This window comes from Bombina bombina, chromosome 2, assembly GCF_027579735.1.
Source record: "Bombina bombina isolate aBomBom1 chromosome 2, aBomBom1.pri, whole genome shotgun sequence".
NCBI lineage: Eukaryota > Metazoa > Chordata > Amphibia > Anura > Bombinatoridae > Bombina > Bombina bombina.
In genome coordinates this window covers 276,993,396-277,013,288 of record NC_069500.1, presented here as the reverse complement: position 1 = coordinate 277,013,288, position 19,893 = coordinate 276,993,396, and positions in this window count along the sequence as shown.

Below are 19,893 nucleotides of genomic sequence, written 5' to 3'. Positions count from 1 at the left end.
CGATATATTTTCCTCACTGTCCTATACTAGTTTTGGCCCTGATTGAGCAAATAGACTAAGTAGTATATTGTGCATAACTTAGTTGACCAACAAATAGTTTTTATACCCTGCCATGGATTTCTGCTATTAAATTTAATTATCCCTGTATGCCTACCATTTACTCTATTCTCACTCCTCAAACTACTTTTCTGCTCTATTATAGAAGGCTCAGCCACCCCGATTAGTCAGCCACCTAAGCTATAGTATAATAAAATAGCGGTTTAAGAAGCCTAGTTACTGTATCTCACAGTCAGCAGGCACATTCCAGCCAATCAGCAGCAGACCCTCTCTCCCAGACCCTTACACCTCATGGACAGCAGCCATTTTAGATTCATTCGGAAGCTGCATTGCTAGTGACAGGAGGGACAGTGTAGCTGCTGCTAATTTAATAGGGAAATTGATAGCTAGGCTAGTGTATTCAGTGTCCAATACAGTCCTGAAGGACTCATCTGATCTCTGCTGTAAGGACAGAACCCCAAAAAGCCCTTTTTAGGGATACATCAGTCGTTTTTTTTTGTTTTTTTTTCTTTGTAATCTAATAGCAGTTGCCTGCTAAGCCACTGCCAGCTGTGTGTCAGGCTCACAGAATATACTGTGCCTACTTGCTCAGTGCCACCACTCATATCTGGTGTAACATTAGTGTAAATTTAAAAAAAAAAAAAAACTTTTACATCAGTCTGCTAGTGTAATCTTATTTCAGTTGCCAGGCCAACTTGCTCAGTTCCACCACCAGTCATATCTGGTGTAACAGTAGTGTACATTAAAAAAAAAAAATTACATCAGTTTGCTAGTGTAATCTAATAGCAGTTGCCTGCCTGCCACTGCCAGCCTGTGTGTCAGGCTCACAGCATATACTGTGCCTACTTGCTCAGTGCCACCACTCATATCTGGTGTAACATTAGTGTAAATTAAAAAAAAAAAACTTTTACATCAGTCTGCTAGTGTAATCTAATTTCAGTTGCCAGGCCAGCCTGCCACTGCCAGCCTGTGTGTCCGGCTCACAGCATATACTGTGCCTACTTGCTCAGTGCCACCACTCATATCTGGTGTAACAGTAGTGTAAATTTAAAAAAACTTTTACATAAGTTTGCTAGTGTAATCTAATAGCAGTTGCCTGCCTGCCACTGACAGCCTATGTGTCAGGCTCACAGCAAATACTGTGCCTACTTGCTCAGTGCCACCACTCATATCTGGTGTAACATTAGTGTAAATTAAAAAAAAAAACCTTTTACATCAGTCTGCTAGTGTAATCTAATTTCAGTTACCAGGCCAGCCTGCCACTGCCAGCCTGTGTGTCAGGCTCAAAGCATATACTGTGCCTACTTGCTCAGTGCCACCACCAGTCATATCTGGTGTAACAGTAGTGTAAATTTTTTTAAAAAAAACTTTTACATCAGTTTGCTAGTGTAATCTAATAGCAGTTGCCTGCCTGCCACTGCCAGCCTGTGTGTCAGGCTCACAGCATATACTGTGCCTACTTGCTCAGTGCCACCACTCATATCTGGTGTAACAGTAGTGTAAATTTAAAAAAACTTTTACATAAGTTTGCTAGTGTAATCTAATAGCAGTTGCCTGCCTGCCACTGGCAGCCTATGTGTCAGGCTCACAGCAAATACTGTGCCTACTTGCTCAGTGCCACCACTCATATCTGGTGTAACATTAGTGTAAATTAAAAAAAAAACCTTTTACATCAGTCTGCTAGTGTAATCTAATTTCAGTTACCAGGCCAGCCTGCCACTGCCAGCCTGTGTGTCAGGCTCAAAGCATATACTGTGCCTACTTGCTCAGTGCCACCACCAGTCATATCTGGTGTAACAGTAGTGTAAATTTTTAAAAAAAAAAACTTTTACATCAGTTTGCTAGTGTAATCTAATAGCAGTTGCCTGCCTGCCACTGCCAGCCTGTGTGTCAGGCTCACAGCATATACTGAGCCTACTTGCTCAGTGCCACCACTCATATCTGGTGTAACATTAGTGTAAATTTTGTAAACATTTTTTTACATCAGTCTGCTAGTGTAATCTAATTTCAGTTGCCAGGCCAGCCTGCCACTGCCAGCCTGTGTGTCAGGCTCACAGCATATACTCTGCCTACTTGCTCAGTGCCACCACACATATCTGGTGTAACATTAGTGTAAAAAAAAAAACTTTTACATCAGTCTGCTAGTGTAATCTAATTTCAGTTGCCAGGCCAGCCTGCCACTGCCAGCCTATGTGTCAGGCTCACAGCAAATACTGTGCCTACTTGCTCAGTGCCACCACTCATATCTGGTGTAACATTAGTGTAAATTAAAAAAAAGAAACCTTTTACATCAGTCTGCTAGTGTAATCTAATTTCAGTTACCAGGCCAGCCTGCCACTGCCAGCCTGTGTGTCAGGCTCAAAGCATATTCTGTGCCTACTTGCACAGTGCCACCACCAGTCATATCTGGTGTAACAGTAGTGTAAATTTAAAAAAAAAAACTTTTACATCAGTTTGCTAGTGTAATCTAATAGCAGTTGCCTGCCTGCCACTGCCAGCCTGTGTGTCAGGCTCACAGCATATACTGTGCCTACTTGCTCAGTGCCACCACTCATATCTGGTGTAACATTAGTGTAAATTTTTTTAATTTTTTTTTACATCAGTCTGCTAGTGTAATCTACTTTCAGTTGCCAGGCCAGCCTGCCACTGCCAGCCTGTGTGTCAGGCTCACAGCATATACTATGCCTAATTGCTCAGTGCCACCACCAGTCATATCTGGTGTAACAGTAGTGTAAATTTAAAAAAAAAAAAAACTTTTACATCAGTTTGCTAGTGTAATCTAATTTCAGTTGCCAGGCCAGCCTGCCACTGCCAGCCTATGTGTCAGGCTCACAGCATATACTGTGCCTACTTGCTCAGTGCCACCAATCATATCTGCTGTAACATTAGTGTAAATTAAAAAAAAAAACTTTTACATCAGTCTGCTAGTGTAATCTAATTTCAGTTTCCAGGCCAGCCTGCCACTGCCAGCCTGTGTGTCAGGCTCACAGCATATACTGTGCCTACTTGCTCAGTGCCACCACCACTCATATCTGGTGTAACAGTAGTGTAAATTTAAAAAAAAAAACTTTTACATCAGTTTGCTAGTGTAACAGTAGTGTAAATTTAAAAAAAAAAACTTTTACATCAGTCTGCTAGTGTAATCTAATTTCAGTTGCCAGGCCAGCCTGCCACTGCCAGCCTGTGTGTCAGGCTCACAGCATATACTGTGCCTACTTGCTCAGTGCCACCACTCATATCTGGTGTAACAGTAGTGTAAATTAAAAAAAAAAACTTTTACATCAGTCTGCAAGTGTAATATAATAGCAGTTGCCTGCCTGCCACTGCCAGCCTGTGTGTCAGGCTCACAGTATATACTGTGCCTACTTGCTCAGTGCCACCACTCATATCTGGTGTAACATTAGTGTAAATTTAAAAAAAAAATGTAATCTAATTTCAGTTGCCAGGCCAGCCTGCCCTGCCAGCCTGTGGGTCAGGCTCACAGCATATACTGTGCCTACTTGCTCAGTGCCACCACCAGTCATATCTGGTGTAACAGTAGTGTAAATTAAAAAAACAACAACTTTTACATCAGTTTGCTAGTGTAATCTAATAGCAGTTGCCTGCCTGCCACTGCCAGCCTGTGTGTCAGGCTCACAGCATATACTGTGCCTACTTGCTCAGTGCCACCACTCATATCTGGTGTAACATTAGTATAAATTTTAAAAAAAAACCTTTTATATCAGTCTGCTAGTGTAGTCTAATTTCAGTTGCCAGGCCAGCCTACCACTGCCAGCCTGTGTGTCAGGCTCACAGCATATACTGTGCCTTCTTTCTCAGTGCTACCACCAGTCATATCTGATGTAACAGTAGTGTAAATTTTAAAAAAAAAAAACAACTTTTACATCAGTCTGCTAGTGTAATCTAATTGCAGTTGCCAGGCCAGCCTGCCACTGCCAGCGTGTGTGTTAGGCTCACAGCGTATACTGTGCCCACTTGCCCAGTGCCACCACTCATATTATCTTGTTTAATAGTAGTGTAAGTGTACATTTAAAAATAAAAAAACTATATTGACTGTGAAACATCAGTCTTTTTTTTTGTGTCAGGCTCACAGCATATGCTGTGCCCACTTGTCCAGTGCCACCACTCATATTATCTTGTTTTATAGTAGTGTAAGTGTATATTTTAAAAATAAAAAAACTATTTTGACTGTGAAACATCAGTCTGCTTTTTTGTGTCAGGCTCACAGCGTATACTGTGCCCACTTGCCCAGTGCCACCACTCATATTATCTTGTATAATAGTAGTGTAAGTGTACATTTAAAAATAAAAAAAACTATTTTGACTGTGAAACATCAGACTGCTTTTTTGTGTCAGGTTCACAGCGTATACTGTGCCCACTTATCCAGTGCCACCACTCATATTATCTTGTTTTATAGTAGTGTAAGTGTACATTTTAAAAATAAAAAAAATATTTTGACGCTGAAACATCAGTCTGCTTTTTTTGTGTCAGGCTCACAGCGTATACTGTGCCCACTTGCCCAGTGCCACCACTCATATTATCTTGTTTAATAGTAGTGTAAGTTTACATTTTAAAAATAAAAAAACTATTTTGACTGTGAAACATCAGTCTGCTTTTTTGTGTCAGGCTCACAGCGTATACTGTGTCCACTTGTCCAGTGTCACCACTCACATTATCTTGTTTAATAGTAGTGTAAGTGTACATCTAAAAAAAACAAAACTATTTTAACTGTGAAACATCAGTCTGCTTTTTTGTGTCAGACTCACAGCGTATACTGTGCCCACTTGCCCAGTGCCACCACTCATATTATCTTGTGTAATAGTAGTGTAAGTGTACATTTTAAAAATAAAAAAACTATTTTGACTGTGAAACATCAGTCTGCTTTTTTGTGTCAGGTTCACAGCGTATACTGTGCCCACTTGTCCAGTGCCACCACTCATATTATCTTGTTTAATAGTAGTGTAAGTGTACATTTTAAAAATAAAAAAACTATTTTGACTGTGAAACATCAGTCTGCTGTTTTGTGTCAGGCTCACAGCGTATACTGTGCCCACTTGTCCAGTGCCACCACTCATATTATCTTGTTTAATAGTAGTGTAAGTGTACATTTTAAAAATAAAAAAAACTATTTTGACTGTGAAACATCAGTCTGCTTTTTTGTGTCAGGTTCACAGCGTATACTGTGCCCACTTGTCCAGTGCCACCACTCATATTATCTTGTTTTATAGTAGTGTAAGTGTACATTTTAAAAATAAAAAAACTATTTTGACTGTGAAACATCAGTCTGCTTTTTTGTGTCAGGCTCACAGCGTATACTCTGCCCACTTGTCCATTGCCATACTCACATTATCTTGTTTAATAGTAGTGTAAGTGTACATTTTAAAAATAAAAAAACTATTTTGACTGTGAAAAATAAGTCTGCTTTTGTGTGTCAGGCTCACAGCGTATACTGTGCCCACTTGTCCAGTGCCACCACTCATATTATCTTGTTTAATAGTAGTGTAAGTGTACATTTTAAAAATAAAAAAAACTATTTTGACTGTGAAACATCAGTCTGCTTTTTTGTGTCAGGCTCACAGCGTATACTGTGCCCACTTGACCAGTGCCACCACTCATATAATCTTGTTTAATAGTAGTGTCAGTGTACATTTAAAAAAAAACAAAAAACAATTTTGACTGTGAAACAACAGTCTGTTTTTTTGTGTCAGGCTCACAGCGTATACTGTGCCCACTCACAGTAGCTTGCACGCATAGTAGCACTAATCGGAAAAAAAATGACAGGCAGAGGCAGGCCAACCCGCAGGGGCTGTCTTGGTCGTGATGCTGTGAATCCCTTTGGCCATAGAATAATGCTCAGTGTTAGGCCACATACCATGAACACGAAAAGTAACCTTGACGCACCATCCTCCTCCAGCCTAGCTTCGGGCACCTCTCAACTTACCACTCGCCCGCCTGCCGCCACCACCGACACTAGCACCACAGCCGCCTCACTTGATCTGTCAGAGGAGTTATGTACACCTCAGTGTGAAGAAATGAGTGATGCGCAACCATCATTGACAGAGGATGTAGATAACTGTGATATGTCTCAGTCAGGCAGCATTACAGACATGGACAATGCACAGTGTGATGATGATGATGTTGTACCCGCCGTTGCTTCCGTTGTTGAGTTGTCAGATACAAGTGAAGGGGTTGATGATGGCGATGCGTCCGTGGATGTCACGTGGGCTCTCGGTAGAAGAGAAGAAGAACAGGGGGAAAGTTCAGATGGGGAGACAGAGAGGAGCAGGAGGAGGAGACGAGTTGGAAGCAGGGGGAGGTCGTCGCAAGGAGCTAGTGGCACAGTCAGACAGCATGCTTCGGCACCCGCGGTCAGCCAGACAGCACGCCAATCAACGCATGCTGTTGCCACCACCAGAATGCCGTCATCGCAGAGCTCAGCAGTGTGGCATTTTTTTATGTGTCTGCCTCTGACAACAGCAATGCCATTTGCAACCTGTGCCAAAAGAAACTGAGTCGTGGGAAGTCCAACACCCACCTAGGTACAACTGCTTTGCGAAGGCACATGATCTCACATCACAAACGCCTATGGGATGAACACATGAGGACAAGCAGCACACAAACTCAAAGCCGCCATCCTCCTCCTGGTCCAGCATCTTCAGCCACGTCAACCACTGCTGTGCTCCTTGCCCTCTCTCAACCATCCACCAATCCATCTCTCTTCCGGAGCAGTTCCCGCTCATCTGCTCATCTGCCCACAGTCAGGTGTCTGTCAAGGACATGTTTGAGTGTAAGAAGCCAATGTCACCAAGTCAACCCCTTGCCGGGCGTCTGACAGCTGGCTTGTCTGAACTCTTAGCCCGCCAGCTTTTACCATACAAGCTGGTGGAGTCTGAGGCATTCAAAAAATTTGTAGCTATTGGGACACCGCAGTGGAAGGTACCCGGCCAAAATTTCTTTGCACAAAAGGCAATCCCCAACCTGTACTCGATTGTGCGAAAGGAAGTAATGGCATGTCTGGCACACAGTGTTGGGGCAAGGGTCCATCTGACCACTGATAGCTGGTCTGCAAAGCATGGTCAGGGCAGGTATATCACCTACACTGCGCATTGGGTAAACCTGCTGACGGCTGCCAAGCATGGAATGCCTGGCTCTGCAGAGGAGTTGGTGACACCGCCACGACTTGCAGGCAGGCCTGCTGCCACCTCCTCTTCTCCTCCTACTCCATCCTCTTCCATAACCTCCTCGGCTGAGTCCTCTTCTGCTGCTGCATCTTGCTCCACATCAACGTCACCCCCCCCCCCCCAGCTCCCCAGGTACTATTCCACGTCCCGGATACGGCAGTGTCATGCCGTCTTGGGGTTGACTTGCCTGAAAGAAGAGAGTCACACCGCAGCAGCACTCCTGTCTGCCCTGAACGCACAGGTGGATCAGTGGCTGACTCCCCACCAACTGGAGATCGGCAAAGTGGTTTCTGACAACGGAAGTAATTTGGTGGCGGCATTGAAATTTGGCAAGTTGACACATGTGTGTAATCTTATTGTACAACGCTTTGTGCATAAATACCCAGGCTTACAGGATGTCCTGAAGCAGGCCAGGAAGGTGTGTGGCCATTTCAGGCGTTCCTACATGGCCATGGCGCACTTGTCAGATATCCAGCAGCAAAACAACCTGCCAGTGAGGCGCTTGATTTGCGAGAGCCCAACACGTTGGAATTCAACACTCCTAATGTTCGACCGCCTGCTCCAACAAGAAAAAGCCGTTAACGAGTATTTGTATGACCGGGGTGCTAGGACAGCCTCTGGGGAGCTGGGAATTTTTTTGCCACGTTACTGGACGCTCATGCACAATGCTTGTAGGCTCATGCGTCCTTTTGAGGAGGTGACAAACCATCAGCGACATCATACCATTTGTTTTCTTCCTGGAGTGTACCCAGTGAAAAGTGCTGGATCAGGCCGTAGATGAGCGTGAAGAGGAAGAGTTGTGGTCACCATCACCACCAGAAACAGCCTTATCAGCATCGCTTGCTGGACCAGCGGCAACGCAGGAAGAGGATTGTGAGGAAGAGGAGTCAGAGGAGGAATGTGGCTTTGAGGAGGAGGAGGAAGACCAAGCACAACAGGCATCCCAGGGTGCGCGTTGTCACCTATCTGGTACCCGTGGTGTTGTACGTGGCTGGGGGGAAGAAGATACCTTCAGTGAGATCAGTGAGGACGAGGAACGGGACATGAATTGCTCGGCATCCAACCTTGTGCAAATGGGGTCTTTCATGCTTTCGTGCCTGTTGAGGGAAACTTGTATAAAAAAGCTGAAGGAGAACGATCTGTACTGGGTGTCTACGCTACTATACCCCCGGTATAAGCATAAAGTGACTGAAATGTTACCGAATTCCCGCAAGTCGGAAAGGATGGAGCAGTTCAAAAATAAATTAAATAGTATGCTTTACACAGCGTATAAGGGTGATGTCACAGCACAACGGGAATCTAACAGGGGAAGAGGTGAAAGTAATACTCCTCCTCCCACGACCACGCCGGCAAGGACAGGACACTTTCCAGACGTGTTGTTGATGGAGGACATGCGGACCTTTTTAACTCCTATGCATCGCCACAGCCCTTCGGGATCCAGCCTCAGAGAACGAATCAACCGACAGGTAGCAGACTACCTCGCCTTAACTGCAGATCTCGACACTCTGAGGAGCGATGAACCCCTTGACTACTGGGTGTGCAGGCTTGACCTGTGGCCTGAGCTATCCCAATTTGCAATTGAACTTCTGGCCTGCCCCGCTACAAGTGTCCTGTCAGAAAGGACCTTCAGTGCAGCAGGAGGTATTGTCACTGAGAAGAGAAGTCGCCTAGGTCAAAAAAGTCTTGATTACCTCACCTTTATTAAAATGAATGAGGGATGGATCCCGAAGGGACTGACATTGGACGATACATTTGAGTAAAAAAGGCCTGATGAGATGAGCTGCCTTGGGCTAAAAATGGTCCACACACTGCTGTATTTTATCTTCGAATGCTGGATGACTTGCGTGACTTATCCGCCAACAACTAGGGTTCAAGCCGCAATGTTTTAGGGCACTTTCTAACTGGCTGCAACAATACCTAATTTTTCTGGCCTCTGGTGCTGCACTGTGGCTTCAAAACCGAAACAAAAAAAAAGCGACATAACAGGGATTAAACTGCTAAGAATAGTACTACTTAACACACCACTCATATCTGGTGGCACAGTAGATTGCACGCGCAGTGCCCCAAATTTGAAGTAGTAGGACCGACCAAGCATCTTTTTCCATCTGCCGGTTCCTAAAATCCATGCCATATACACATCCCTTGATAGGGGACACCACAGTGGAAGGTACCCGGCCGAAATTTCTTTGCACAAAAGGCAATCCTCAACCTGTACTCGATTGTGCAAAAGGAAGTAACCTTACCATGGGTCCCAGACCGCACGTCTTGTAATTCTCTGTCTGGGAAATTATCTATCTATCAAATCTATTTATCTATCAAATCTATCTTTCTATCAAATCTATCTTTCTATCATATCTATCTAATGAATCTATTGCATCTATTGATCTATCTATCTAATCTATGTATCTATCTATCAAATCTATCTATCTCGTGGCCGGACCGACCAAGCATCTTTTTCCATCTCCCGGTTCCTAAAATCCATGCCATATACACGTACCCTGATAGGGGACGTAACAGGTATTAAACTGATAAGAATAGTATTACTTGACAGACCACTCATATCTGTTGGTACAGTAAATTGCACGCGGTGCTCTGACAAAATGCAGAAGGACATTTGGCAGACGGACATTTGGCAGACGGACATTTGACCGACAGACAGAAAGCTAAAGAATGTTCCGATTTCGGCCGAAGGCAGATACATTCCAGAGTGCTCTGTTCTAATCAGAGCCTCGGGCGCCGCAACTGCCTCTGGGAACCTTGCCATGAGTTCCAGACCGCACGTCTTGTAATTCTCTGTCTGGGAAATTATCTATCTATCAAATCTATCTATTTATCTATCAAATCTATCTATCGTATCTATCATCAAATGTATCTATTGCATCTATTGATCTATCTATCTAATCTATGTATCTATCTATCTCGTGGCCGGACCGACCAAGCATCTTTTTCCATCTCCTAGTTCTTAAAATCATCTCCGGGTTCCTAAAATTGATGCCATACCTGTACTCTATTGTGCAAAAGGAAGTAATGGCATATGGGGTCTTTCATGCTGTCGTGCCTGTTGAGGGACCCTCGTATAAAAAGGCTGAAGGAGAACGACCTGTACTGGGTGTCCAAGCATCTCTTTCCATCTCCCGGTTCCTAAAATCATCTCCGGGTTACTAAAATCGATGCCATACCTGTACTTGATTGTGCAAAAGGAAGTAATGGCATATGGGGTCTTTCATGCTGTCGTGCCTGTTGAGGGACCCTCGTATAAAAAGGCTGAAGGAGAACGACCTGTACTGGGTGTCCAAGCATCTCTTTCCATCTCCCGGTTCCTAAAATCATCTCCGGGTTCCTAAAATCGATGCCATACCTGTACTCAATTGTGCAAAAGGAAGTCATAGCATATGGGGTCTTTCATGCTGTCATGCCTGTTGAGGGTCGGGGACCCTCGTATAAAAAGGCTGAAGGAGAACGACCTGTACTGGGTGTCCAAGCATCTTTTTCCATCTCCCGGTTCCTAAAAATTATCTCTGGGTTCCTAAAAACGATGCCATACCTGTACTCAATTGTGCAAAAGGAAGTAATGGCATATCGGGTCTTTCATGCTGTCATGCCTGTCGAGGGTCGGGGACCCTCGTATAAAAAGGCTGAAGGAGAACGACCTGTACTGGGTGTCCAAGCATCTTTTTCCATCTCCCGGTTCCTAAAAATTATCTCCGGGTTCCTAAAATCAATGCCATACCTGTACTTGATTGTGCAAAAGGAAGTCATGGCATATGGGGTCTTTCATGCTGTCGTGCCTGTTGAGGGTCGGGGACCCTCGTATAAAAAGGCTGAAGGAGAACGACCTGTACTGAGTGTCCAAGCATCTTTTTCCATCTCCTGGTTCCTAAAAATTATCTCTGGGTTCCTAAAATCGATGCCATACCTGTACTCGATTGTGCAAAAGGAAGTAATGGCTTATGGGGTCTTTCATGCTGTCGTGCCTAAAATCGATGCCATACCTGTACTCGATTGTGCAAAAGGAAGTCATGGCATATGGGTTCTTTCATGCTGTCATGCCTGTTGAGGATCGGGGACCCTCGTATAAAAAGGCTGAAGGAGAACAACCTGTACTGGGTGTCCAAGCATCTTTTTCCATCTCCTGATTCCTAAAAATTATCTCCGGGTTCCTAATTAAAGAGACAAACATAAGAAGGCTGTGAAATTGGATTTATCCCTAGTCCCGTGAAACTAGAGAACATGAGGGTACAACATGAACAAAAAGGCTGAAGGAGAACGACCTGTACTGGGTGTCCAAGCTTCTTTTTCCTAAAAATTATCTCCGGGTTCCTAATTAAAGAGACAAACATAAGAAGGCTGTGAAAGGCTGCACTTGATTGTGCAAAAGGAAGTAATGGCATATGGGGTCTTTCATGCTGTCATGCCTGTTGAGGGTCGGGGACCCTCGTATAAAAAGGCTGAAGGAGAACGACCTGTACTGGGTGTCCAAGCATCTTTTTCCATCTCCCGGTTCCTAAAAATTATCTCTGGGTTCCTAAAATCGATGCCATACCTGTACTCGATTGTGCAAAAGGAAGTCATGGCATATGGGTTCTTTCATGCTGTCGTGCCTGTTGAGGGTCGGAGACCCTCGTATAAAAAGGCTGAAGGAGAACGACCTGTACTGGGTGTCCAAGCATCTTTTTCCATCTCCTGATTCCTAAAAATTATCTCTGGGTTCCTAATTAAAAAGACAAACATAAGAAGGCTGTGAAATTGGATTTATCCCTAGTCCCGTGAAACTAGAGAACATGAGGGTACAACATGAACAAAAAGGCTGAAGGAGAACGACCTGTACTGGGTGTCCAAGCTTCTTTTTCCTAAACATTATCTCCGGGTTCCTAATTAAAGAGACAAACATAAGAAGGCTGTGAAAGGCTGCACTCGATTGTGCAAAAGGAAGTAATGGCATATGGGGTCTTTCATGCTGTCGTGCCTGTTGAGGGTCGGGGACCCTCGTATAAAAAGGCTGAAGGAGAACGACCTGTACTGGGTGTCCAAGCATCTTTTTCCATCTCCCAGTTCCTAAAATCCATGCCACATACACGTCCCCTGATAGGGGACGTAACAGGGATTAAACTGATAAGAATAGTACTAGTTAACACACCACTCCTATCTGGTGGCACAGTAGATTGCACGCGGTGCTCTGACAAAATGCAGAAGGACATTTGGCAGACGGACATTTGGTTCCTAAAAATTATCTCTGGGTTCCTAATTAAAGAGACAAACATAAGAAGGCTGTGAAAGGCTGCACTCGATTGTGCAAAAGGAAGTAATGGCATATGGGGTCTTTCATGTTGTCGTGCCTGTTGAGGGTCGGGGACCCTCGTATAAAAAAGGCTGAAGGAGAACGACCTGTACTGGGTGTCTAAGCATCTTTTTCCATCTCCCGGTTCCTAAAATACATGCCATATACACGTCCCCTGATAGGGGACGTAACAGGGATTAAACTGATAAGAATAGTACTAGTTAACACACCACTCCTATCTGGTGGCACAGTAGATTGCACGCGGTGCTCTGACAAAATGCAGAAGGACATTTGGCAGACAGACATTTGGCAGACGGACATTTGGCCGACAGACAGAAAGCTAAAGAATGTTCCGATTTCGGCCGAGGGCAGATACACAGAGTGCTCTGTTCTAATCAGAGCCTCGGGCGCCGCAACTGCCTCTGGGAACCTTACCATGGGTCCCAGACCGCCCGTCTTGTAATTCTCTGTCTGAGAAATTATCTATCTATCTATCAAATCTATCTATTTATCTATCAAATCTATCTATCTATCGTATCTATCATCAAATGTATCTATTGCATCTATTGATCTATCTATCTAATCTATGTATCTATCTATCTATCTATCTTGTGGCCGGACCGACCAAGCATCTTTTTCCATCTCCCGGTTCCTAAAATCATCTCCGGGTTCCTAAAATCGATGCCATATACACGTCCCCTGATAGGGCACGTAACAAGGATTAAACTGATAAGAATAGTACTAGTTAACACACCACTCCTATCTGGTGGCACATTAGATTGCACGCGCAGTGCCCCAAATTGGAACTTGGAAGTAGGAGGACCGACCAATCATCTCATCTCTGTGTGATTCCTGTTCTTGTAGGACAGTTAATGGGTCAGTCATGTTGCACAGCTCCTCAATGTGACAAATCTTCCTGGTTAGCTCGTCGTTCTCTTTTTCCCAGCTGCTGGATCAGATCAGAGATTGTGAGTAAAACCTTCTCCTGCTGCCGGGTGATCTTACTCAGGACTCGCTTCTCTAGGTCTTCCAGCTGTTTCCTGATGTCCCTAATCAGGGCAGTCAGTCTCTCTGTTACACCAGCTGCTTTCTCTTGCACCCCTCTCCTGTGTTTCTGCAGACTCTGGACTCTTTTCTCAGTCTCCTCTCTCTTTGTGGTCAGTTTCTGCAGAACATTTCTCAGTTTCTTTTTCTTCTTCTCGGAAGCCTCATTCAGCAGCTCGACCTGGTGTCCCCTGTGCTCTCCGGCCAGGGAGCAAAACACACAGATACAGGCAGCATCCTCAGTGCAGTAATATAATAGGAGCATCTTGTGGGTGGAGCATTTTCTGTTACCCCAGGAAGTGATTGCATGCGCAGTGACATCAGTGAGGACAAGGAACGGGACATGGCTAGCTTGGTATCCAACCTTGTGCAAATGGGGAGTTTGCGGTTGTGCAAATGGACTGTTTGCGGTTGTTTGCGGTGCGTTAAACAGGGAGTTTGGTCTGTCACTGTGAAGCGGGCGTAACCCTTACACTACCTGAACAATACAACATCATACCTGATGTTTTAAAGCACGTTATTCCAAACAATTTAGGAATTTTAGGTGATTTATGCCCTTTATGGCTTAAAACCAGACTCTGCATCAACTATGTAATTTTCCATGGGAGTTTTGCCATGGATCCCCCTCCGGCATGCCACAGTCCATCACTTTTGTGGCCAGAAAGAGTCCCTGTGGGTTTTAAAATTCGCCTGCCTATTGGAGTCAATGGCGGTTCGCCCGTTCACAAACTTTTGTGGAAGTTCGCGTTCGCTGTTCGTGAACACAAAATTTTAGGTTCGCGACATCACTAGTCAATATACCTTAAACAATGCTATATATGTCCTTGATGTTACAAGGCGATCTTTGTATGTTGCTCAAATCGCAAAACCTCAATAAAAAACTAATATATAAAAAAAAATCAACAATAGTAGATCCCATTAATATTTTGTTTGCACCATTAAATAATTCAGTAAAGCATTGTTCTCTCCACTATTATATATATATAGATTCATATGGTTGCTTAAGTAAGAAAATGCTTGTTTGCATCTTTATATTATTAATAAAGATGAGACTAGAGATACAAAATCAATTTCTTTCCAATCATACAACATCACTTTCACTTTTGCTAAAATGATCACAATCTCACCGGATATTATAAAATGAATGAATCACAGCACTGAATATCAGATTTTTTTTCTTATTTTTCCTTTAATATGCGTTCATTTTTCAAATCATGTTTTATATGACAGGTACAGCGAAATAAAAACTTATTGAAAACATTATACAGTTCTGTTGGGTGAGGAGAGGAAATTATACAGCACACTGATCTTGTGCTTGTTTCTGCTAAATGAACTATAATTTATTAATAAAGTTACATTAAGCTTTCTCCAATGCTTAATCCACTTTGTGAGTGTCATAATTATTCTTCATAATTTAATGCAATTCAATGTGACCTACTTTTATTTTTTATTTTGATTGCAGTGTTGGATTGTGCATTATATTCCAAACCAGCTGTAGCAAAACATGGTTTACACATATTATTAAAGCATATATCACGTGTTGTGAAATGTAGGCAGTTTCTTAGACAGCCATCACCATATTATTTTATACATTTATAAATATGTGTTGTTTTTTAGTAATCATAACTGTTGTGAGCATTACTGTAGATTCAACAGTCTGGGCTAGAGAGGTAAATTTGCCCGTTTACAGGCTCAGGTTAAAGGGACACTGAACCCAAATTTTTTCATTTGTGATTTAGATAGAGCATGCAATTTTAAGCAACTTTCTAATTTACTCCTATTATCAAAGTTTCTTCATTCTCTTGGTATCTTTATTTGAAAAGCAAGACTGTAAGTTTAGATGCCGGCCCATTTTTGGTGAACAACCTGGGTGCTGTGCAGGGTCTGGACCAAAAATTGTCTGGTTTCTTAGCTTAGATGCCTTATTTTTCAAATAAAGATAGCAAGAGAACGAAGAAAAATTGATAATAGTAGTAAATTAGAAAGTTGCTTAAAATTGCATGCTCTATCTGGATCACGAAAGAAAAAAAATTGGGTTCAGTGTCCCTTTAAATAACCAGTAATTACAAGTGTCTGGTTAATGTTCCTGCGAGCTTGTGGTAGGACTTTGAGATAAGTGCAATTATCCAGAGGTCAGACCTCTGAATAATTGAATAAATGTCCCCCCATTGCCCCCAAAATAAAGTGTACAGTTCTTTTATTAAAAAATAATATATATGAGGGCGGAGCCTGGCCAAGCAGGAAAATGGCCGCATTTTAACTAGGCTCCGTAGATACATTTCTCCTTGGGGTCTATCCTATTGAGTTCCTGGTCCAAACATCAATAAAAAACTATCTTAAACAAAGACAGGAGTCCCAGAACTAACCGCTAAAATCTGATGACTTGAAAGCATCACCTTGTCTGAAGACTCTGATACCGGCTTGGTTGCGGCCTGCAAACAGCGTAACAGAACATAGAGGGAAAAGATTCCATCGGCTCCTCCTGACTGAAACGAAACCAACAGGTGCACGGTGTTAGCCGATTACAGGGAACCAGAGCAACAAAGAGCCAAGTTGTTTTCTCACGATCTCCCCACGGAATGGTTTGGGCCACTGTATAACGCGCAGATTGCTAAGGGCCTCAGGTGCACCTACCCAGGAGCCGCGATCAGTCAGGGCCTGGCTCAAGGCAGCCGAAAATCACCCCAGGCAAGAATAATACAGGAGACCAGAGTAGAAACAAGCCTCACCTAACGCGGGAGACGCGGGCCTAAGGTAAATCTCCTATAGCCTAATGAGATACCTGTACATATAGTAAAATCGAGAACAGGGGTGATCAAGCTGCTTGATTTATTTTGGATCTCCACACATCTTCCCCCTCAATAAATTAAATTAAATTAATAACTGCAAATACTCCTATTAGAGCCCAAACATGACAGGCTTCATTAAGGACTATAAAATAGGAAAGAAAATAAATTAGGACCTGTTACATTACAAAACAGAAACGGCTATATATATTATAATCCCTAACACCAATATAGAAGCCACTCGTTCTGACCTCTAAAGAGCAACTATAGGATTGTAACTGTAATCCATAGAACTCATGCATTAAATCCACTTTCCGCTAGCATGGGATAAACAAAGTTGAGTTTTGTGAAAAACTAGCAGTGTACTTTTTTTCACCAGACTGAGGGTGCTTAATTAGTCTACTTCTCAATATATTGTGATACCCCGCAAAAGAGCAACTAAAATGGAAAACCTCTCAAATCTTCAACTTTGAACCATTATCTGAAGGCAGCAGACCTGCAAATAGAAAATACATTAGATCTTCACAAGAAGCAGGTCTCAGCACAACTACATGAATCTCCCACTGACTCTGGGCTGAATATCACTAAGGAAGACCTGAAAACATTGTCATCCAAAGAGGACATTAAAGAGGTCCCTAAGGAGGTCAGGGGCCTTTTTGGAGAGTTACACAAAGACATCACACAGGTGAAGCAAAGAATGTCTAAGCTTGAAGGAACACAGATGATGCTGAGCGATTATATACAACAATCAACTAAACAACTAAAAAACCACGAAGAAACCATTGGATTCCTATTGGATAAAGTTGAAGACCTAGACAACCTGAACAAAAGAAATAACCTCAAGATTAAGGATATCCCTGAATCCATAAATACAGCTGCTCTAAAGGGTTGTCTTCAGGATCTGTTTAGTACCATCAAGGGAACCCCATCAGCATCAGAAATGATCCTGTAAAGAGCACATCGGGCCCTACGGCCCAAACCCACAGCAAAAGTACCCCCCAGAGACATCATAGTACGTTTCTTAAACTTTTTAGACAAGGAGGAGGTCCTAAAGAATGCCAGGGCTAAGTCCCCTTAACACATGCAGGCAATCCTATTCAAATATTTTCTGACATTAGCCCTGCTACCCTCCAAAAACGAAGAGAACTCAGATTTATCAGGGATGCATTAAGATCAGCTGGGATCTAATACTGCTGGGGTTTCCCAGTAAGCTTGATTACTACAAAGAATAGCGAATCTATAACAGATGACCTCTACAAAGTCAATGAGAAACTGGGTTTAAAAATCATTCCGGATTCTACACTGGAAACCACAGAACTCATAACTCAGCCACATGGCACCGATGATCAAAGCCCCACTCTTACCCCAGGATGCGGTATCGTATACTAGCTGTTGAGAACTCACTAATTTTCTTCTCCATCATCACAGTGAATTTTGTTTCTTTTATGTAGAGACTACTACATAAATCTACTCTCATCATGGGAGGTGACTTCAATACCCCCATGGGCCCCAAATTAGACACCTCAGGGGGAATCTCTACTGTACCTAAGAGAGACCTCAAAACCATCAATACTCTCCTCAGAAATGTAGCTACTCATGATGTATGGCGTATAATAAATTCATCCAAGAGGGACTTCACCTTCTTCTCTCATCCCCATCGTGTATATTCCCGCTTAGACTTTTTTTATTTTATCAGCTAAAATTCTACCAACAACTTGCTCTGATCATGCACCAGTGATGTGAAATCTGGAGTGGTCAGAGACCCCTCTTGTCCCATTCCAATGGTGACTGGATGATCACCTTTTAGATGGTTGGAAAATTAAACTAGAAATAGAAAAAGCCATTATAGAATACTTTAAAATTAACTCCACTGAAGAAATGTCTAATGTGACGGTCTGGGAGGCACATAACTGTGTAGTTAGGGGACCCTTGATTAAGGCTAAATTACAAAAAATTCACAGGGAAAAATATAACAGCCTGCTCCAAGTTCTTGCAAACTCAGAAAGACTACACAAACAACATCCAGATGACATAGATCTTTTTAATGCAGTGACACAGGCCCAAACCGACTTGAGAGGCTTTTTACAACTAGATCAACAAAAACAGGCATTGGCGCTTAAACAATAATATTACTCACATAGCAATAAAGCTGGACGACTACTGGCTAGGTCGCTCCGCCGCAAACGCTTGAAATCTTACACCCATTCCCTGGGTTTTGCCATTGAAGAAATATTCAGACATTATTATGAGTCGCTATATAACCTTAAATACCTAACAGACGGTACCAAAACACCCACATCACGCAATAACCATTTAGACTTACTCCACTATGTAAGAAATCTGAACTTGCCACGTTTGGATACTCCAGATTCTGCTGTACTTGACAACCCCATTACCCTAGAAGAGCTTGCAATAGCCATTAAAAACACTCCTACAGGGAAAAGCCCAGGTCCTGATGGCTTTGGAGCTAAGTATTAAAAAACCTTTGCCCCACACTTGTCCCTCAATCTTGTACAATTATTTAACATAATAGAGGAAACCGGGGGCTTTTCCAAATACATGGTAGAAGCATATATTACAATACTCCACAAACCAGGTAAGCCACCTATTAAACCCGAAAAATATAGACCCATTTAATTGCTTAACGTTGATGTCAAGTTATATGCCAAGATTCTAGCTGACTCAAGAGTCCTACCTAAATTAGTTGCACCAGATAAGGTGGGCTTTGTCCCAGGGAGAGAATCAAAAGACAATACACTCAGAATATTACAATAAATCTCCTACACCCGTAATAATCATATCCCCATGATACTTGTATCTACTAATGCCGAGAAGGCTTTTGACCGGGTGAGTTGGGATTTTCTCGGTGCTCTATTACAACAGATGAACATAAGTAACAACTTTATCTCCAAAATATTTGCCCTCTATTCCAACCTCACGGCCAAAGTGAAGGTAAACGACATTTTGTTGGGCGCCTTTAAAATTACAAATGGATATGATTGCTAGTATTAAATGGGTCACATTTTAATGGGGTTATTTAAGCTTAACTGGAGCTTTTTGAAAGTATTTTAGATTTGTATAGGTTGAACTCGATGGACTTCAGTCTTTTTTCAACCTTATCTACTATGTTTCTATGTTACACGACATGGGTGTCCACTTTCCCCAATTCTCTTTGCACTATTGGCAGAAGCGCTCGCACACAAGGTCAGACAAAACCCACTAATCGCTGGCTTAAAATTAAAAAGCTCAGAACACAAATTAGCCTTATATGCTGACGACATCTTATTCACTCTCACATACCCAGAACATTCATTACCAATACTACTTGACGAATTTAAGGAATATGGTAAATTCTCCTTCTTTCATTTAAATGTCTCCAAATCAGAAATATTGAATATCTCCTTACCTCATGAGACTTTAACTAAAATAAAAGCTTCCAGTCCTTTAGTCTTGCAGCCCCATAAACTGAAATATCTAGGTATATTTTTAACGGCCGACCATAGGGATCTTTTCAAGGTTAACTACAAACCCTTAAAAGACAAAATTA